Raw genomic sequence first — 22,265 nt, 5'->3', positions numbered from 1 at the left:
ACTGTCAATCTTTTCTGTTTTCTCATTTACTTCCTTTTTTATTCCTATTTTGATAATTGTACCCTTGAATGTCCAGATTCCTTCTACTGGAAAACAATAGAATTCTATAATACAGCGTAACAAAGGACCGTAGAGTCCTGCAGGTAACTTAATTTTTCATTTCTAGTATATGCAATATGATAAATAACTAAGTATAAATACAAGAGAATATGTTAAATTCCTTTACATTTGCATACAAAGCATTTAATAAATTTAATAAATGCTTTGTCATATTTCACAATATGCAAATAATGCAAGCCCGATTTGGGAGAATTTGCTGGTGAATCCTTTCTGGAAAAGGATTTGTGTAAAGGAGAGACTAAACACACTGGAAATGTCCTTAATGTTATTATTTTGTCCAGCTATATTTTCAGTATTTCCCATGATATCAATGATTCGTTCCGCCAATACTCATGAACGGTTTTATTGTTACTTAAAAATTATTTATTAACACTAGTTTTTAATAAACTAGAGCCGACTGGTTTTTTAAAATATTGACCATATGTTAGGTTTCAGATTTCAAACAAAAGTAGAAAGGGGTTTTTATATTTTCTGTGAATTTTCTTGCTTGCTTTCTCTCTCGCTCCTCACCCATTCGCCTTTGCCGCCCCCCGCTCTCTGATGTCCCTCCCAGAAAACGCAAGCGGCTGCAAGGCGGCAGCGAGCAGCCCTGCGCTTAGCGAGCAGGGAGGGGACGGGAATCTCCAGCAATCGGCGATTCACCGGCTCGGAGGTTCCCGGCCGCGCGTCCTGGGTTCGCTGCTAGGCTTTTCTTCCGTGGCCGGAGCCCGGAGGCGGCAGCCTGGCCTCGCCGCGCGCTCGACGCCGGCTCTCGGCCCTCGCATCGCCCCGCTTCTCGCTGTTCTCTGCCCTGCGTGGCCTCTGTGCTGCACACCGCTTGATACTGGTGCTCCCACGGTTTAGGGGCTTTTGGTTTTGAAGTTTGGAAAAAATCTTGCAGAATTCACCGTTTATGCTTACTTCTCTTCCTCACAATACAGCCTCGGGCTTGCAGTGGTTTTGTGAAGTAATTCATTCGGTAAATTAAACGTGGTTTTTACTTTAAATACTTTAATGGTTATATTGAAATAAAACAGACTGCTCATATGCAGGATCACTAGTAGATAAAAAACTGCATTTTGAGTGTGTATATCACCATCGTTAAATGTGCTTAGTTTTCTATGTAGCATTTAATTAACAATATCAAACTGTCCGTTTTAAAAGGAGGATGTCCACACAGAGCAATAAATCTACTGAGTTCCTATCCTATGATAGGACAACTCAGGCAAAGCGAGCTGAAAAGTGCGGATCGGTAGCAGAAAAGGAGCTGAAAGAGGAACAAGCTTTATTTGAACAAAGGAAAAAGCAAGTATTACCATGTCGCTGTCTTTTAAAAGTTGTTACTTAGCTGCTTAATAGATTGCCTAGTTGACTCTTTATGAGGAAAGAGGTAATTTGAAATATTTTGCACTACAAGTGGAAGCATAAAGAGTGCTTTTCTTTATGAAATACGGTGCTCCAAGGCAACGAGAAGGGTGACTTACCAAGCTTCTTACCAGCTCGGCCATGGAACTCCATGAATTCCCATTCCAATTGAGCAGAAAATAAATCCATTTCAGTTAATTCATATGTTACATTCCATGTAAACTTAACTTTATCTTTGCTGACAGAAGGCCACAGCTAGAGGGCAAACTCTGCGTATGACATAAAAATGTGGTATCTCGAGGGTATAAAAAGTATACGTATTGAACAAATTCTGCTAAAAGAACTTGTTTCTATCTCTGCATATTTTCCCACTATACGCATACATGTGGGCTGCTGTTCAGAAATCAATCCGCTTCCCACAGACTAGACCCAAGAAATGAGACAATGTTAGTCCTAATTTGTATCATCTTAATACCTTTTTTCTTTTAAAACTGGAGTTACAAAAGTCAGGTTACAGAAGAAATGCATCTCCCTGGCACTCCTGGAAGGACCGGCTGGTTGTGTTAGGAAAGGGCAGTGCCCTGGATTTGGGGGTACCCAAGGCGGAGCTCTGTTCCAGCGGTTTGGGTTACATCTGGTGTGCGTCGGTGCTCCCTGGGCATCCTGCACCCGGCGAGGGAGAAACCAGGAGGAGAGCAGCAGGGCCAGGGAGTTCTCGTCTCCCCTTCCCTCCAGTCGGGCAGGGAACGCTGTCGGTTGAGCAGGATTCCCCGCTCCTCGGAAACGTGTCTAGGTGCTGGTGATGGGGCGGCGAGCAATTATTTGGGCCAGTGCTGGTAAAAATGAGCCTGCTTCTATTGCGAGTTACTTAACCAGTTGCGTGCACAGCGGTAGAGCGACCACCGGGAACAAAAGCTGCTTTCGCACGCCGGGACCTGCCCTACCTTTTAATCATGGCTGTCTTCTTGTTCTGACCCCCGTTCATTCTCAGGTGAGATGCCGACACAAAGGAAGTGTTCGTCTGGCTTCTTGTTGGACTTTGAGGGAAGCATTCCTTCACGTTACGAATGGTTACAGACAGAATATAGAGGTCAAGAGGAAAATACTGGGGAGACGTTAGGAAAGCATCCGTAACAAGAGACGGGGGGCAATGTCTATTGTTTATTAAACTATTTATTAGGCATTATTATAGTCGACAAGTATTTTTAAAGAGACGGTGGAAGTGGATTACTGTTTATGTGCCAGACAATGGCAGTACAAGGAGAAGTCGCCTGAAGCTTAGGACTGAAACAAGGAAGAGCTGGAGAATCACTGCGGACATTCGGAATCAGAGTAGGTATCATATTAATGAGACCTGTACTGATGAACCTTAAAAACGTGATGGGTCAGATTACGTTATCCAGTAGAACTTGTTGCGGTACAACGGTCTACTTCTGCTTTATGTTCACTCAAATTTACTCAGTACCTAAACTTACCAAGTTTAAACTATAGTCCGAGACGACCATGTAGCTTGTCACGGGCCCTCTGAGCAGCTCATTACTCTGCTTGGCTTTTGTCTGAATCTGTGTCCTGCTCTTCGCTGCTATATTCCTCCACCGAACTGGGAAGTCAGGGTGGGTCTTTGCAGTTCTCGTCTTCCTCTGGCAAGTTGTTTGGTGAAGAGGCCCCTGGTATCTGGTTTCTCTTCGTTAGGAATCGGTATGGCTAGTAAGTATCATGCATTGTTCAGCTGTAAACGGCACAGCATGCGAACAAGAGCAGTAACGTTTGCCTCTTAAATTATGGCTTTAAAAGTTTGATATAAATGCACTTTTTCAGCACTAAAGAAATGCTTCAGGAATGGCGCAGCCAAGCAAGTTGATGGAAGAAATAAAAGAAACGTTTAGATTTTCACCTACAAATGCAGATATGGTATGTCACAGAAAGTAGCAAGGTGGTAGGACACTGGAAAATACAATCCATTAATGATACCCTTTGATGTATTTTCTTTGTAGCCCATATATTTAAATTTAAAACTTAAAAAGAGAAAACCAGGACTTTAAACGCCAGCACTTGGGCAATGGCTTTGCAGAGCCCTTCTCCAGTACCTCCGTGGCCCTGCGTGAAGTGCTGCAGCCCCCGTGCAGGGTAGGAGTCGCCAGGTCCTTCACACTGCTGCTCAACATCTGCCGTGGCTCCAACCGTCAGCTACTTGGAGGCGTTAAAACAGAAGTGTCTATGGTGAAATATGGTTTTCTAAATTATTGAACGCCTCCAATATGAGATGTTGCCTCTGCCAAACTGAAGCCGGCTGGCTTTTCTGGTTCCTCCAGGAGTTTGTAAACGCTGGCATATGAAAGGAGGGGACCTCACTTCTGGTTCGTTCTGAGTGTATAAAAAAGTTTCCCCCTGAAAAGTTTCCCCCAAAGTAACAAACATTAAAACAAAAATCTCAACAAAATGATCCCGTTAGTTTTGCCATTAGATTCTCATTCCGTGTATCACAGTATTGCCACAGATGAGATGCTGAAAATGAATACACATGATTTTTGCAGTGCTCTGGTGTGAAAATGCACCGTAACAGGCACTGAGTGAGGCAGTTGGAGATGATCACTGAAGGAACTTGAAATGCGGTGAGCGTTTTTCTCTTGCTGTGAAGAATTCTTTCATCTCAGTTTCATGATTGCTGGGCATACTACTTCTAACCTCGCAAGTGTAGAAATATACCCAAATTTTTCTGAAATGTCATAGGCTTTAAATTAAAATGAATTACATCCCTCCGTGAGAAAAAGGGGATTTGTACAGGTTTAGTGTCACATTTTATTGATACCTGCTTAGCAGTACCTGGTGCTCAAACAATAAAAAAGGACCCTTGTATAACAGATTACAGCTTTGCTAGAAGTGTAGGAAAATTTGCAATTCAACATCTGACACAACCAAACAATTTTTTGTATATATTTTAAAAGGAAAAACAAAGCAGCCACGCTTCCAGCTTACTAGGCTTTTTACCGTTTTCTTTCTTTTTTTTTTTTTTTAAACTCAGATTTTTTAAACTAAGCCAAATTACATTACTAAATGCATCAGTGCTTGGAGAAATGTCTTTTTGAACTGCAGTTTATCAAATGGGAGATTACATAGGTTCACCATCTAACTACAGGCATCCAACATAGGTGCCCACGTTAGGAGCCTCAGCTCCCGGTGCATCGGTAAAGGCGGGCACCCAGCATTCGTGATCCGAGTCCTCTTCCATTTGCGCTGACTGTGCAGGAACCTGGGCTCGGACTCGGGCAGTTTATTCATGTTAATACAACCCTTGCTCACCTTTCTGCTCACCCATAGTCTGACATTTCCCACCACTCGAACAGTAGCTCTTAATGCTGGCAGCAGAACTTTGCTTAGCCGGCAGAGCCGTGGGGCCGTACCGGGGACAACCTGCTGCAAGGCAGCAGCGTATCGGCAGTCCCCTGTTCTCTCACCGAGCGGCAGTGCTGAAGATCCTACTTGGTTACTTCAGCAAAATAGAAATTGTGATTTAAACAGATTTTTTTCTGTACGACAACATACACGATACAATACTGAAACATTTTGGAACTGATGGCTGGAAAAGTGATACAAGCAGGCTGTTATTCCACTTCATGCATCTTCAGCAGAGTTGTTACCTAAGTGTCGGTTACCAGACATTTTAACCTGATTTTCTTAGACTGTGGTTGTTCATTGCTGCCTTTTACTGTCCCGGAAGTTAAATAAATACATAAATGTAATGCTTCTGTCTGTGGTACGTCTTTGGCCAGTCTTACGGCAGAAGTGAAGCAAAAGCAGAGCAGGTTTGCTGTGGTGCCCGAAGAGGTTTGCAGGACGGTTTGTACGGGCTGCAGAGCGAGCACGGCCGCGGTGCCAGGGCTCAGCGTGCAGCGGGGTCGGCGTGAAGTAACCGGCAGTTCTTTACCAGGGGCTTTACTGGCACCAGTAGCTCGTTCTGATTACTGGGTACCATTAGTAATATTTACTTGTGCTTAACTACTTTACACAGACTTTCCTGGGTAAAATTATCCTTTTTGTGTACATGGATCAAACCAACGTGGGTCACTTATTTCCTGCTTTCTCTGGTATGAGAGATGATGATGTAAGCTGATGATGTAAGCGCGACAGTTCCGGAAACTGTTTTGTTGTGCAGCACTGTTGGAGCCGGAGGGTAACTCACAGTACCCGAAGCAGGAGCACGGCCAGAAGCCGGCTGCGTGAGAAAAACGCATCGTTGTGCTGTGAACGGTGGGTCAGACGGGAACACCCGCTGGCGTCCCCCGAGAACGTCCGGGCTGAATCCCTGCCGAAGCCCCAGAGCTTCCCTGAAGGACAGCGGCTCCCGGGGTCCCGCTCAGCCGGTTGAAGCGGTGCGGTCTGCTTTCTCTAGGTACGGAGGTCTTTGTTATGGCCAGCCTGACGGTTGCTTTTAGGCCTACAGAAATTCGGTTAGCATAGAATAGAATTGGATGTCGAACGACAAGAGAAGGAATAAGTATATTGTTACGTGATACATTCAAATATTCCTCATTTTTCTCTTCCATGTTCCCACATAAATAAATGGGGAGAATAACGTGTTCATGCACAGAAAACAGTTCCTGAATTTCCCCGTAAAAGTTTTTTCTTCTTTAAAAAAAACCAAACCAAGCAAACCTATTTAGGTACTTACAATGCTACAGGTGCTACGCATACACAACGATAACAACAACCGATGGCTTTACAGGACGTAGACGCTGTATGCGTTGAAGTGTTCTTGACCGAACGCCACCTGGACTGTTCTGTACCTGCCTGGGCACGCGTCGCACACGAGGTGGCACCGCAGGACCACGTACAGGCTGCTACGCTGTGTTGGCTCCTTTACATTCATACCGAATAAATGCTGACGTTAATAAGAGCTTTGCCACACGTTCTCATATTTTTATATTAACAATCTTTAATTTTTGCTCTCACGTTTAGTGTATTTCTTTGTTCTCTGATCATCTTGTTAGAAGCAGTTTTCATATTCCTTGAGTGTTACAGAGAATATTCCTTTATTTAACCCTAAAGATTTTAGTTTTCAAATTGTTCTTGTTGGAATGGGGGGGAAAAAACCCACAAGGCGGCTACCCTTACTTAATAAAACTTAAAATATTTTTCTTAAAATTATGGGGTTGTCTTGGATGTAGAATCCTAGCTTGGAGTAACTAGGATAAAGGCATGGATAGGCGAGTAAGGGTTGCTTGTGGTTGCCGTTGCATACCTTGGCTTTCCCAAAAGTAAATACTCTTCTTGTGCCTATGTGTCAAACCAGCGTGAGCACGCCATGTCATTGCCGCTCTGTCTCCGCCTGAATTGGTAACCTCATAGGGGACAGTTCTGGAAACGGCTCGGTCCCATAGCGTTCTCCTCCGGTTAGTTGATTGACTTCCTTTGCAGCGGCGTGGTTACAGAAGCATGGTCATAGGCAATGCTATTAAAATATAGTTGGCAGTTTTATTGTAAGCCAGTTTGGAGGTAAGCTTTTGCACTGAGAAAAATGAAGTGCCTATAAAATATTTCAAATCTACCGCAGTAATTTTCCTCGGTGCAAAACCTTGGGGATTTATTAACTTGAAGTATAGGTAAGGTGGTTTGTCTGGGAAATAATTTGGCTTCACAGAATAGTTTTGATTTTTTTAAGGGCGTTCAACCTGGCAGAACAAAACTAGAATGTTTTTGTAGCTTTGTTTGGAAAATGCTGAGGGAAGGGCCTAACCCTACAACCAAGTGCTAGGGACCAGGTTTCTGGGAATGTGAGAAGTTGAATGTGGAGGTAGGGCTTTGACTTAGCTCTTCCACAAGTGACTCCACAAGGCTGGTGAGCTGTATTCTATCAATAACTGAATATCCTCGGATGTAAAGAGATGGAGACTGTGCAGCCCAGCGGTCGGAACATGGGGCAGAAGTCCCTCAGGGCAGGGTGCCGGCTGCTTTTTCACTGGGGCGGAGGAGGACACTGAAGCTGCCCTTCTGTAACCAAAATACAGGCGCGGGCTCTTCTGAGCCTCTGCCCACCCTCTCTCCTGGAACTACTGTTTTCTTACCACAGGGCCCTATTGTCCTGCCTGCTTTTGCTCCCCAGATTTGGCTAACATAATTAGAAAACACGCGCTCGGCCTCCCTTTTCCCAGGCTCTGGTGATCTGTCGCTTGCGCTGCAGACAAGGGTTGGCCTTGCAGGGTGCTGCCACTATGCGTACACAGCCGCTACGTGAGAAAATACATTCAGTACGCTTTCTCAGCAATACGTTTTTAAGACTGATAGTTTTCCACAAAATCGACTTTATATTTTACTTAAATGGAAAAAATATTGCTGAAACATCGTCAGTTGTTTCTTCTTACCAGTTCAGGTGATCCCCAAGGTTTACCATGCTGCACATTGGTGAAGGTTTTGGGTTAGCAGTCCCAAAGTGGGATGATGGCAGTTTTATGAACTTGACCGCCGCACGCTACTTTTCACCTTTTGATAACTCAGGATGCAATTCTATGCCACTGACCCATGTTCCCGAAGCTCAGGTAGCGTTACGCATTACACTACGTGTGCCATTAGGATAGCTGTCTCCCCTGGGCTACTAAACACGTCATACCGAAGTTACAGGTGAACGTCATTTTCCTGTTCTTCAGTAATATGAGATTGAGCAAATACCTCTTTCAGCTGTAATTAAAGGTAAATGCGTATCCACCTGGAAAAAAATAAGATAGGACAGAATTTGAAAAGCTAGAATGTTGCCAATTACAATTACTGTTAGCACAGCATTCTAGATCTGAAAATATATCTGTAAATTTCCCATTTTTTTCCCCTTATTTTTGGTCCTAAACTTTACGTGCTGTCATGCCTGCCACTATCTTGATATCTTTAGACCTGAGTGCCTTTTATAAAACCATTTTGTGCTTCTACTAGGGATAAAATTCAGGCATTCTTCATAACGGTTACTGACCTATCTAATTACGCAGCAGCAAAGGAAACTCGGTTCTCTGTGAGCAAATCCGCAGGCCAGACGCTGCCGCTGGCACGTCTTGCTTTTCACCGAAGTCCAGTCCCCGCTGCAAATGCCTCCTCTAAAACACCGACTGGTTTGAAAACTGTTTCAGAGCACACGGTCCTAAGGCGGTGTGAGCCAAGCAGCGTAACGTGTCACGGCAGCCTACGGCGTTTGCTGAACTCCGGAACTGCACGGGTACGTCTTTCATTTAGCGGGAAGAGCCTTGTACAAGGCCGGGAGAAGAACAAAGCATGCAGACCACAGTCGAGAGTTTCTGCAAGACTGGGGGTGCAGCAAGTTTTAAGAGACCTTAGGGGCTTAAGCTGTAAGTGGATGGGACGGTTACCCCCCCTCGCGGGAGGGCGGGTGCTGCTGGGCTCTGCGGGGCTTGTTCTGAAGTCATTAAGCAGTAGTTTTAAGCTTTTCACTTTATGGTAGGAGTTTATGTAAAGCATCAGCATTAATCTGAATTTAAATAATTTAAACAGATTTGTTTTATCTGTCTGGTTTTTTTCCCCAAATCTTGGGGAAATAAGACTCTTGTAAGTAAGTACAAAATAAATACAGCATTTCGTCTGTGAATGCTACAACTTAATTGAAGGCAATAAAAACACAGGAGTACAAGATGCAGAATTCAGTTATGGGCTCTGACTTCACCCCTTGTAGCCTTCGCAGAACTCCTGCGCATAGTCGTTACGCAACCGCCCCTGGCCTCCGCAGCACCATTACTCTTTTACTACAACCAAAAAAAGGTGTTCAAGCCAAGCCTTCTCGCAGCTCTGATTTCTGATTTACTGGACCCTGTATTAAACCCTCTTGCAGCAACGGAAGCATGTTCGTGCTGTGTGACAAGCGGGAAAACATCGGGGAAGCGTCTTCCTCCGCGTGCCGCGGCGTGGGGAGGTGCCCGCTGCGGGGGGCTGCCGGCTGCCCCGCGCCCGGCCCCCGGCCGTCCCGGAGCGGCAGCAACCGCACGCCAGTCACAGCATTTCCCCGGGCACCCGGGCACTAACCACGGCGTCGCGGAGCAACAGCCTTGGCAACATTTTTAATTTCAATATGAAACCAGTTTTTAATGGCTATCATTTCCATATAATGTGTTAGCGTTATATTCTGCTGTAGATACCAAAAAATGCACGGATAACATCAGCTACTACACCATGAAAGAGGGAGCTGAGAAACAGGACCGTACACGCGAAATCATGGAAGAGAGGTTGCTGAAAGTAAAAGAGGAAGCTACAAGGTGAGTGTTAAAAAGGTAAGATTATAAACTGTTTCTGCGTAACGCTATTGATGACTTCCATTTAATTTTGTTACTATGAAATACTCATTTCTTTTTTGCTATTCTGTGAAGTAAAAAATCTTGCACCCTAATTAACAATCACTGTGTCTAAAGAGAAATTAAAAAATCAAGTTAATTCCAGGCTCACTTGAAAATAAAATAAACAAACTTCAAAGGTATCTGCTAGAGCTTTGAGACTTGCACCTGCGCTGGAGGCATTTGCTCCTTCACGTACGATGCAATACCGAGACAAGAAGCATGCTGTTAAAGCCATTCTTATTTTATTGTAGTAATAATTTATTTTAATAAGAAACCAACTATTTTACAGTATCTCTATATCATCGTAATGCAGCGAGTGTGAGCCAGAGGGCTGACTAGAGATTGAGTATCTCTGGTCCTTTCTGCAAAATGGAGTAAGCGCATCTGGGCTGACTGACGGCCTCACCTTGCCGGGCTGCTCCTGCCGCGCGCACGGACGGACCTGTCTCCGTTGTTCTCGTCGGTCAGCTGGGCGGGAAAATACTTGAAATCATTCTTCTTTATGAGAGTCAAAAAAAAAAAAGATGGGGGAGAAGTATGAACATGTCCCAAATTTTTAAGAGCCTGTGAAATGTCTGATGCTATTTTTAGGAAGTATTCAAATTAAGTTTCAGGGGTTTTTTCTGTTTGGTTTTCATGTATATGGGGAAGGCTTGAAATGTTCTGTTTGTTTTTCTGATTACAAGATGTGTTGGTTTGCTCCATTTTGCACTTCTAAAAATTAGTGCATATGAGGCTGTAACTTGACTGCCTGTACAAGCATGTTCTAGTTGACAATCCCAGGACATAACTACTAAACAGATGTCTGTAAATCAAGGACAATTTTAATCAGCTTTGAGGAAAAATACACTATATTATACTATCTCATAATACGGAAAAGAGGTGGTTACAGATGCCACGGCTATGGCCAGACAAGTCCGATGAGCACAAAAGTACAGTACAGTAAATACATTTATTTAGCAGTCATCGATACTTCAGTCCTGTTCTTGCGCTGGCTTTCACACCTGCATGAGTATCCCTCGTGCCTTGGAAAGGGCTGTTCTGTAGTACTCCTTTTTGTATTTCTGCTGCCCAACAGGATTTTAAATTTACAGGCAGGACGGCCGAAGAGTCGTTTGCCTACGCTGCAGACGGCTCAGCCGCCGGCACCGGGCGCGGCTCAGTCGCCCCTTCCAGTTCCGGTTCTGTTAGCGTGCCTTCCGCAGCGTCGCGTGTGGCTTCACCCTTGCTGGTGCTGAACTCCCCCTCCGTGTCTCCCCCTTTGAGCTGCAGGACCTCCTTCAGCTCCCCCACCCTCCGTCTCTCCTTGTTGCCTTTTTCATCCCCTGCCCTGTGCGCTGAAAGTCTTCCAGCTTCTACAGCAGCCGTGCAGAGGACCCAGCAAAACCAGTCTGCTGCGCTGCCAGGCTCTGCGCTATCCCCAGAGCACATCGGGCTTCCGCACCGCGCGAGGCGAGGCGCTGCATTACATCAAGAACGAAATACCTCAACAGATCCCCGCGCGTGTAGGAGCCAGCGTGAGGCACGGCAGCGCGAGACCACCGCGCGGGCCGTACACCACAAAGCACGTGTCAGCGAAGGCAAAGCCGCGGCATTTGCTCGCATCTGCTCGCATTTGCCTGTGTCTGTGTTTATATTTTTGGCAGAAATGAGTTAAAATACTTGAAACTGGAAACAGAAGGGTCAATGAAGATAAAACAACTGAAATAATAATTTTACCGCGTTTACTTAGATTCCTCAGAGAAGGGAAACGGGAACAGCGTGTCAAACAGCACACGCAAAGGGTGAAAGCGAGGGGAGAAAAAAACGGAGCATCCCAAGTGGAAATGAAGGAAGCAGACAAGCCGTCGGGACAGTGAGTACCTTCTCTTTTTCTGGGAGTACGGAGGACGCAGTGCTCTGTGCTGGTGAACAGCCGTTAACTTGGCACTTGGTTAATTTCACAAAAATCTCAGGTACCAAATATTTTAAAATTAAAATTGTTACAAATTAAACATTGTATTTTTGCTTGTGCTGGAACTGTGTGTAGGTATGTGTACGCGTACACAACATGCACATGTATCAACAGACATAAACATCTGTAGCGCTTTGAGTCTTTCGAAAGCAAAGCCAAAATTCTAAGACAGAAGACAAAACCCAAGAAATGCATAGAAGATGGCCAACGATTATTATAAAACTCAGTAGACAAGGATGATGATTTTTATCACGTGCTGTACAAGCCATTCAGTGCTAGTGGTTAATACAGCAAAAAGCTGAAATTCAAAATTATCCATTTACAATTGGAAAGAGGACTCATAAATCTGTACCTTGAGACATCAGTAAGTGTCCTGATTGGGAAGAGAAAACTGAGAGCTATCATTAAAGTTGGTGTAGCTGTAAAATTTATTTGCTTATTGCAACACTATTAGGCATTATTTTGTCTTGACTGAAAGTATTACTTCAGTTTTCCAAACTGCATAGCTCATCAAAATGAAGGCACACATCTTTCAATAAAACGAGTCAGTGCTTTGCATTTGGTTGGTTTGCTGTGCATAAGCAAGACGCTCAGCTCAAAATCAGTTTTGCCTCAAGAGCTCGGGCCGAGTTTTGATTCCCATGGGTATGAGATCGCTGCTGGTACCGACCGGCTTCCGCGGGGCCGGGGTGGCAACTGCCGGCAGCCGCGCCGGAGCGCTCTCCCCAGGGACCAGCAAGCCGGCAGCGGGCCCCTCGGCCCGGGACGCTGCCCCGTCTCCTTTCTCTTCTGCCTGCCGTGTTGTTCCCCGTGTGATGCGCTCAACGGGTGACTTCGTCAGATTCAAAAAAGCAAACTGTCTTAGAAGCGCGTTTCCTGAGGGCAGAGCAAGTACAAACGTATGGTTCTTGGAATGCCGTGCCGCGTTGTGTACGTATCGTGCATTCTAATCAAGCAAGAAATCACTTTCTTTAATGAGTAGAGGTAGTATTGGTGGTACTAAATTTGGCAAAGCCTTTTCCCAGTAAAGAATTACATTACAGTAATAACCAAACCCCTTTTCTAACGCAGAAGGAATATGAAAGGGCTCCAGACCGGTTTACTTCCCCCAAAGAGGAGCAGCAGCCCATCAAAGGACCGTTCCTTTGCAGCTCCTTCTCACGCAGTAGTGAGAACTTGCGCCTGCTGGGAGTCACCTACGTTTGAGCCGTCCTCTTGCGGGCGGGCTTCCAGGTCCTGGGGACTCCCAGCAGTCGCTGAGTAGAAATACTGGAAATGCCCCCGTGGCTGTAGCTGCGTGGACTGATCACGTAAAGGCCGTGGATTTCATAGCCTCATTTTTGCGGGGTTTGCACCACTTTACAGTACACGTACTTTTGGAAAAAAGAAATTCCGATTTTATTCAAAGCATCTTTTGGCCTCAAAACCGAAGTGATTTAATGCACTGAAAGCACAGCCTCCTCGCTATACATAACAGGGCAAACAAGTCATACATCGTGCGGAGCGTCTGTCCCTGTGCCAGGAAACCGTGACGCTGTTCTAAAATTACCCACGTCCCTCACGTTCCACGTCACGCACAGCACAACGCAAGCTGCAGCTCCCAAGATGGAACCCGTCCCTCAAGGTAGGTATAAGCGTCGCGTATGGCAACGTCACCCTGGCACTTAGGAGCGGACGCGGCAGCGGCTCTGCCCGTCCCGTACCGTGGGCTCCCGGTGCCTGGGAGGGTCCCTCTGCTCTCCTGGGGTGGCACGCGGCTGCAGTGCACGACGGGCTCGGTTGCCTTTACTGTCCCCATTAGCAATCTGCCCTTTGGCTTCCCACATACACAGCTGAGAGTCCTGCCACCACTTAGGAGATCCCGTTCCTCCAGCAGCATCCCCAGGTGCTCAGCAGCGGGGTGGCTGGCTTGCAAAATGTCTTCTCGTTAGCTGCAAGGCCACTTACGTCTACACAAGCTGCTGCGTACTCAGGAGCCTTGCAGAGCAGGGGAACTGCTCGGTCTGTAATGGCCTGCTAATACTTTTAAAGTGGTAATTACCACCCAAAAAGGAATGCATCACCGGATGGCAGCTGGGGAACTGAGGGATTTGAGGAGCTTGAGTTCCTTCACCAAATCTGAGAGACTTCCAGCTTCACAGCGTGCCATTAATACGTGGTGCCTCGGGCTGGCACAAAGGAGCGCGATTTGCAGAGTGCACGCTTTGAACAGTGGAAAGATGTACTTCTATTCGCTTAATTGTTTTCATTTTTTTAAAGTTGTGTTAAAAAAGGTACGTGGAACAGACTGTCAGGAGCCAAAGCCTGCAAAGATCTACTGATGGACTTCGCTGTGAGCTTTTGTGTATGCAACGTGTGTAAACCCGGCCTGATGATCTTAAGTTATTTTGGAACCCCCGAGGTTATTGTATTTTGAATATGACTGTATTGTGTTCCATAATATTCATAACATACTGAATAGCAAAAGAAATAATGTTTTAAAATCTCTGGTTGTATTTCTAAAAAGCAGAATATTTTCATGAAGACTTGTCAGAGCCTTACCGAATTTCCATCAACTTTCAAGTTTATTACAATTTTGTGAAATATCTAAATGAATGAATATGAATCTTAATCTGGTAAAAAGTATATTTACATACCAATATTGAGTTGAGACTATTCACAAATGTACTTACTAGTAATAAGTTCAGTAGTACAGGTAGTTACTGTTTACTACTTTCAAAATCTGTTGAGCTTTAATGCTTCAGCCCTTTTATAATTGATAGCGTCTTCCTTCCTACAAACTGACCTACGCACGTATGTGCACTAATGGGATTAAAAACCCCTGTTTGCACTTCAGCTGTTTTAAAACATGCACATATTTAAGTTAGCACGTGCGTGGGACTGGAGATGTAAATCCCAGCACATGCGTATGCTTGCACAGTTAACGCGGATGGACGAGTCGATGTAAGCGTGTACGCTAGCTGTTGTATGCGTACGGCTTTATGGGTATACAAAGGGAGGCTGCAGAACGAGCAAGTAAAAATGTGGCGCGTTAGAGATACGCACTACTTTCTGTTCTTAATTATATTACCTATTGTTTTGTTTTGTTTTGTTTTAGATCCAAGGTTGAAGATCTACAGACCAAGCCAGCAAAAACAAAAGGACGACTGCCTCTCCAGGAGCATCGCCTCACGGCCTTCGCGCGGGAGCTTCCACCTGCCTCACCAAGAATGCAACTCAAAAGATCTTTTCCAGTAGCAAATTCTGATTGCCTGGAATTGTTGAAGTGTGAAATGTTTACTTCATAAGAATGAGAATTACCAAAGCCTCCTCTTCTCACTTAGTCTTCCCGACTGCATTTGACAATGTTCAACCCATAATGATAATCGATCTGCTTTAACTGACTGTAAAATTTGTCTCTTTTAGAAGATCTGGGGTAGAGTGTTGTAAAGAGTTTTCTTCAGCCTCTCTGCACATTCTTCTCAAGCACACTTCTGTAGGCTTACGAAAATCCTATGGAAATAAAATTCAAAAATTGTCCCTAAGGTTTGGAGCAGCCATTTGTAAGTTTACTAATATGAGGAACCGTCTACTCTTAGTTAACTAATCGTATGAGTAACTCATCTCTGGCCTTGCACTGTATGTCCCAGTCGTATCAGACCAGTCTGCGTTTTCATCACAAACGCGGTGTTTAATGTTAAATCGTAACGTTAGATCTAAAGCTAGTCTTCAAATGTAGAATAACCGTATTTGTATTTTACTACCGTGAAGGCTGCGTCCTTCTCCCGGAGAGGAGGAAGCAGGCAGGAGCACTTCTCGGGGCAGCTGTACTTCGGTTTGGAGCCCTGCTGATGTCTGGGAGCAGCAGAGCTGCCCCTTCCACGCCCGGGAGCCTTTGGTGGGGCCCCTCCGGTGCCGGCCGCAGCGAGAGCACGGATCAGAGAGCAGAGGCAAACAAGATGCGACAACAACTGGGCCTAAATCCCGACAGTGCCGCTCCTTTGAGATACGTGGAACTTCGCCGCGCTAAGACTGGAGTTACCGGGATGGGATATCAGGAGCTTTTACCTCCTACTCCCCCAAAACCGCAGCAACGCTTTGGAGAGGGCTTCGTTACAGCAATGCGTTACAGGAGCTGAACCAGTGCCAGTGATCTTCCAGTACCACAGGAGCCCCGGGAAGGGGGTCACGGTCCTGGATTTAACGAACAGCAGCGGTCCTCCTCCCTCCCGTGCTCTCGGTGTTCTCCCTCTGTCCCCACTGTCTCTCCTCCCCGGCCATGGTCCCGTCATTTGTCCTCCCGGGACAGCAGAGGTCCCTCAGGTGGGTCTTGCCTCCGCTTGCTGCTAAGTCTACATGCCTTAAAATGCTGGAAATTTTAGTCACGGGAATAAACAGTAACGCCACCGAACCTCTCTGTGGGGACAGAGGGGCAGGGTTTGGCAGGGAAAGACGAATACACAAAAGGTGGAAATCTTTCGGAAGGAAAAACGTGGCACAAGCGCACCCGCTCCTGCGGAGCAGGGGTTCTTGAACGGTAAAGACGCGCGCGAGCTGGCGGGGCTGGCCGGCACTGCCATCAGACCTGTCCCCGAGCTTCCCGCGCTCCGGGCCCGCCTTGCTGGCTCTGCCACCCAGAACTGCACGTCTTCGTGCCTCCTCGTCTCATGCAGGTTATTAACGAGGCTCCTCAGGCAGTTCTGCTGCCACACGGATGGAAAGCTCAGAGCAACTCCTTTGGGTTTGGTGCACTTCTTCTGAACGGATCCTATTTAGAGTAATGGCAATTTGATCAACTTTTGACAAGGTTTCCTTTGAATGTCCGTAACACCTGTGTTTATACAGTCTGTCCACTGTTTCCATACTGGTAATTGTATATTGATTTATTCTGTCTGTTCCAAAATGGGCTACATCTGGCCCAAGGTACGTTCAGAGTCACAGGATTTAATGAGTGCACGTGGCAGTCCAAACTGCCTTAATAATTTCTGAACAGTTTTGGAGGTAGACTTTCTGTAAAAGCGTATCACCGTGTTTTGGAGGATGCTTCAAAAAATTCTGTTCCTTCTGAAAATTAGTACAGATTTCTGTCCTTGGTGACATCAGAACTCTACTCTCTGCTTGCATGCTGCTCTCAATGTATTTTCAAGGTTTTGCAGAAAGTCAAGGCTGCCTCAGAACTACAGCTTGTCCTGTCCTCTAGATACTGCAACTGCAACATTAAAGAGTTTCCATAATAAATAATACCAAATACCAATTCAGTTGAGGTTTTTTGGTTTTATTTTGCTGTTTAGATTAACAGAGAAAATAGCGCGTAGTGCTATTCACGCGAGCAAACGTTTATTAGCCCTTTTTGGCAAGTCTCTACTTGAAACCTACGTTAAGCTTCAATGGTTCACGCTTGGGTCTCGGTCCTTCGTGTACAGTGAGAATTCAGCTTTAGCCAACAGCAGAGACACTTCCTTAGTTCCATATGAACTAGCGTACTTGAGTCGGCTCACCAATTCAGATAAAAATGGATTAGTAAAAATATACGTTACTTGTAAAGGATGGTTATAAAAGTTAGTGGCTGTGACTTATCAAAATGCAGAATTTCAAAGAACCCTGGAAATGAGCGTGACAGTTCTCGGAAGAACTGCCCCGCACGCAGAGCTGCGCAGGCGTGGGTTCGCGCGCGTGCCATAGAGTCAGCGTGAGGGTTTCGAGCGTGTCTTGTGCCTGGTTCTGGCTGATGCTGTCTGTAGTTAGCAGTAAAAGCACTAATTTATGCACAGCAATCCTGGTTGGCCTACGTATAAACCCTAAGGAAAGCCTGAAGAAAATCCTACTAGCAGTTGTTACGGAACTACATTGTTGAAGCAATTAGCAAATGCAAGGTTAAAAAAAGGATTTTCTCTACTTTTTTTTCCTAAAAGTCACATTTAAGAAGGACTTGACTCTTGTTTTTCATGGTTTTGACCTCCATGTCTCTGGGGTCCTAAGCAGAAATCATCCGTGAAGGCTGAACCGGTGGGTGCCAGGGGATCTGTTGCATTTGTCGGTTTGTGGCCATTCCGGAAGCATCTTTCTTGCTTCCTGTGTGAGGTGCCGCTGAATACACTTCCAAATAGGTCAGGGAGAGATTTGTCTTGCGTATGTCTGGATCAACAACTGATTAACGAGAGGCAGTGACTGAACAGAGTATTTCAATTAATTTTGTACAAATACAAATGCGATGATGGATTTCTGTGCTGGTTTTATTGGTACTTGCTCAGGGAAAATTGGGAACGGACACTTCCACTCCAACAGGAGGGCTGAAATGAATTCATACTCATTTGTTCCATTTTCAGGAATGCCAGACCTCCGAGACGAGAGCAAAAGAGGGAGGATCACCAAACGCAAAACCTAATTGCTTATTCCTTTGGTTTTGGCATGCTTTGCAGGCAGAGCACAGCAGGTCTGGCAGTGACAGTGCCCAGCACGGTGCGGTTTGACTGTACCAGTAACGCCTTTGGCTCTTGATTCAGTTCCACAAGTAATGCTGATTTGTGCCGACAGCAGTAAGTATTTAACAAGCCAGGTTACACTTACATCGGCAACTGAATGTCGCTTTGAGACCGTAGGGCAATCGGCTGCTCCTGGGCGTTCACTGAGGCTCAGGGCTTGGAGCTCTTCCAACCACTTTCGGTTCTGTGGCCTCACTGTCACCTTTGTATGGTTCTCAGGTGCTACGGGCGCTTTCCCCAGTTAAAATCTCGGGGTGTCTGGGCAGAAGAGAGGGTTTAACGTGTTAAAATTCCCAAGTCAAGATTTCCCAGTTAGGAGCTACCCTGCCCTCGTGTACGTACCACGGGTGGTGGCTGCCCTCAGCGGCAGGGTGACGTGCAGCCAGCTGCCGGTGGCCAGGATGACGGCGTGGTGGTGACACCCCGGCAGCGGGAAGGCCTGGCTGCGGTCGCTCGGTCGGAGCCCCAGGAGGAGCGGCAGAGGCCGGGCGCTGCCTGTGGGGCGCAGCCGGCCTGGCTGGTCAGTCCGGGGGCCGCAGGCCGGCAGAGGGGCGAGCGCCGGGGCTGGGTCGGCGTCGTGGCTGGCTGCACGTGGGTGGGCTGCGCGTGGGATGAGCCGTCCCGGCACCGCGCGCTCTGCAGGGAGCCACGCAGACATACCCAGGCGGGTCCTCAGGGAACAGCCAGCCCGGGTGAGTTCAGGCTGCTGTGTGCAGCCCCCGCCCTGGAGGCACTTCTCCCCCGCTGTCAGTAACGGGAGCACGGCACAGGAGAGCACGGCGCACGAGCATGGCGCACAAAAGCACGGAGCACAAGAGCACAGCGCATGAGAGCACGGCGCACGCGAGCACGGCGCACACTCTGGCGGCTGCGCCAGCTCAGGCTCTGCCAGCTCGGGCTCTGCCAGCTCGGGCTCTGCGCCACCTGCGAGGAGCTCGGCCCTTTCCGAATGCGGTGCGGGCCTGGAAGCCGCGTGGCAGGGCTGACTCAGCACCGCGCCTGCGCCGACACGCCCCGACCTGCATCCCCGGCCCGGTTCATCTACAACCCAGACAAACCAACCCCGGACAGCGAGCCCCACTGTACCGCACCTCCCGCCGGAGCGTTACTTCTTCTGGATCCCTTAGTCCAGATCTCTCTGTGTCTTTTCCGTACTGTGAATGGCTCAAGCTTCCATTTAACACTCGCTCTCCAAAGTCCACGTGGGAAACCAGGCATTTTGGTTTCAAAGAAACCAGTTTCTGTGATGCCACCAAGACACCATTGAAAGGTTTAACGGACGTCTCTCTGCTAGGAAGGGATAATATTATCCCATTTGGCAAACGGTTCACTGAAGGCAGAGAGCGGGTTAAGCCAAAACGAATGAAATCGTTTATTCTGGGGGTTGTCAAACCAATGCAACCAAGACCAATGTCCTTGAAGCAAACACACAGAAAGAAAAAAACTCAGCACAAACCATTACGTTTGGCAATGTTAGCAGCAAGCAGGCTTACCTTGGGAAGTGCTGGGTGACCCTAATTTTCAAGGATTTCAAAGCCACACAACAAGGTAGGAAAATCTACTACATCTTGTGTACAAAGGAAGAGACATCATCTGAACCTGCTATGCAGCCTCACAGAACACGCTTAATAACATTTCCTTTATGAATGGGGAAAAAATGCAGAACTTCAGTGCTGAAATGTTTTCTCAACTCCCTCATATTTCAAAAGCAATGAAAATGGTATTTCACTGCTTGGCTTTTGCATATTGTCAGAGGATGTGCAAGCTTGTTGCAGGGTCACTGCAGTGACCAAGCAGCAGAACATCTACCCAGACACAAAAGCGGCATGAATTGAATTATTTCACAGTGGTGAAGCGGCAGACGTAAACATCGGAGACAGGTAAAGGAAATAAGATTTAAACTGCTGTCTAACCTTAAAATCTGAAGTATGTCTCATAACTTGGGAGAAGTGGTATTACAGATGTTATCTGACTCTGCTTGAAGTCACCTGAAGTTTTCTCAATGATTTGAAGTGGCTAAAATTTCTCTCCATGTTTCCATATTCCACAGAACAGTCGTGTCTTAGAGCCATTGTAATGTTTCTGATGTGTGCAAACCAGCTGGGAAAAAATACCGAGGGCTGGCACAGAAGATCACCAAAGAGTATTTTGTGTGGTGCCGACATACTCGTGACACACGCATTTCTTGCTTTGGGCTCCTGGCACAGCTGGCACACGGGCCAGTACGGTATTTCCAGTTTCTGGGGTCTGTTCGTTGCTGATGAAACTCCGAGCAGGTATTGACAGATGAACAACTCTGAGCTATCTCGGACGAGAGCGTGAAAGCAGCGCAGAGCAGTTGTTGCCTTCACATCATTTGGATCCAAAAGGCACCACAGCCGAGTCAGACCTGAGGATTTTGGCTTTTGTTCCTACCATGGTACGTCTCAGAAAGTAAAAAGGCTGTTCCAGGTGTATTTGGCCTCAGAAGGCGCTGGGCAGAGGAGGCCCTTCTGGTGCTTTGGTAGCGCTGGATTAGCACTCGTATACATCCATGTCTGAGCAGAAGCCGGTCAAGGGGTGAATGGTGGGAGCGCAGGCAGGCTCCTCGACTGGGAAGCCCGGCCGCGGAGGAGGCAGATTTCCGTCGGTCACAGTGGCCGAGCGCTGGCATCCTTTGGCATCTGTAAGGCCCACGACCGAATTGTCGCACTCGCTGGGTGGTGACTCGAGGCCCCGGAGCGGGGGCAGCAGGAGCCGCTTCAGACCCAACGTGATTTCCGTAGCTCCCTTTCCTAGACGCAGGTTGTCGTAACCTGGGGGTGTTTCCAGTGATTGCGTTTCGATTACTAGCCTAAAAGAGGAAAGTGCAATGGCGCGTAGCTTGATGCGCAGCCCATTTCACGTTGACAGAGGCCACTTGCTTTTCTAATCGTGGTGTTGGCAAAAGGCACTGTAGGCTCCTAGCGTCAGACCCCCAAACCAATAAAAATCCACCTAAGAGATGCCTTAATACACACATTTTACATTCTTCAGACTTTCTACAAGCTTTTGAATTCATGTACAAGCGTTTTCGTAGAGGGGTGACAAGCTGCAGAGCGCCTGGCCTTCCAAGGTCCCTCCCACCTGGATTACCCTGTGCTCCGGAGCCGGGGACACCCTCGGAGCCGGGGACACCCTCCCCGGTCGTCCCCACAAGCAGTTTCAGGTTTCCAGAGGGAAGGGCGAAAGCCCCCCCGGCCCCTGCATCTCAGCCCCTCCGCTTGCCCCCAGGGTCGCTCTGTAACGCGCGGGTTGGGGTCATCCTCCGTATCTGGGCACGCGTTGTGCGTGTGCGTTCTTGGCTATTGCTGATTGTACCGACCATCTTTAACGTGCATAAACACTTCCGCGGGAGTAAACGTCCTCGATTTCGTGTATTCTGAACAAACTGTGGTGGAGTTTAACCAGCACCGCTAAGGATCAGCCTGGATGGACAAGGCCCCTCTGAGCCGTGGGCTCCGCCGCTCCGGTCCCGCGGGGTTCGCTTTGCCTTCGTGCGAAATCCTGCTTCTGTTCCGCGGGCTCAGCCAGCACCGGGCCCGGGTGGCCGGGCCCGCTCGGAGCGTCCCCACGCCGCTTCGGGCCGCAGAGGCGGCTTCCCGATGCCCAACAGCGGCCCGTTCGCTCGGCCCGGCCTACGGAGCGCGGCCCCCGCCCCTCCCTGCCGGACACGCCGCCGTTGGGTCCCGCCGGCCCCCGTGCGACGATGCGGCCCCCCGGTGCGCCACGACATCATTCCCACGACGAACTGCCGGAGTGGGCTGTCTGCTCCCCCACGGGGAAGGGCGGCCCGGGGCGCGGTGCAGCGGCGGGCGACAAACGTGGCGCCCCGCGCCCGCCGCTTCCCCGCCTTCCCGCCGCCCGCCGGCTCGCGCCCGGGGCGGGGCTGGCGGGGCGGGGCGGGGCGGGGCGGGGCGGCGGCTCTCCGGCGGGCGCTGAGCGAGGCCGGCAGCGCGGGCGGCAGCGCGGGCACGGCCCCGCCCCCTGGGGCGGGGCCTCCGCGGGGGGGCGGGCGTGGGGCGGGCGTGGGGGGGTGGGGGGCGG

The 22,265-nt window shown here is 47.9% G+C and overlaps 1 long non-coding RNA gene across 1 annotated transcript; it reads left to right on the top strand.

Moving 5' to 3' along the window:
* The first annotated feature begins 5,779 nt into the window (after positions 1–5,779).
* On the top strand, positions 5,780–14,762 carry LOC142411053 (uncharacterized). Its single transcript, XR_012776094.1, has 3 exons — positions 5,780–5,854; positions 9,569–9,707; positions 11,518–14,762. It is a non-coding gene; the product is annotated as an uncharacterized LOC142411053 (long non-coding RNA).
* Positions 14,763–22,265: the final 7,503 nt, after the last annotated feature.

The sequence above is a fragment of the Mycteria americana genome, chromosome 6 (assembly GCF_035582795.1).
Source record: "Mycteria americana isolate JAX WOST 10 ecotype Jacksonville Zoo and Gardens chromosome 6, USCA_MyAme_1.0, whole genome shotgun sequence".
Lineage (NCBI taxonomy): Eukaryota > Metazoa > Chordata > Aves > Ciconiiformes > Ciconiidae > Mycteria > Mycteria americana.
This window is presented reverse-complemented; position numbering and strand designations above follow the sequence as displayed.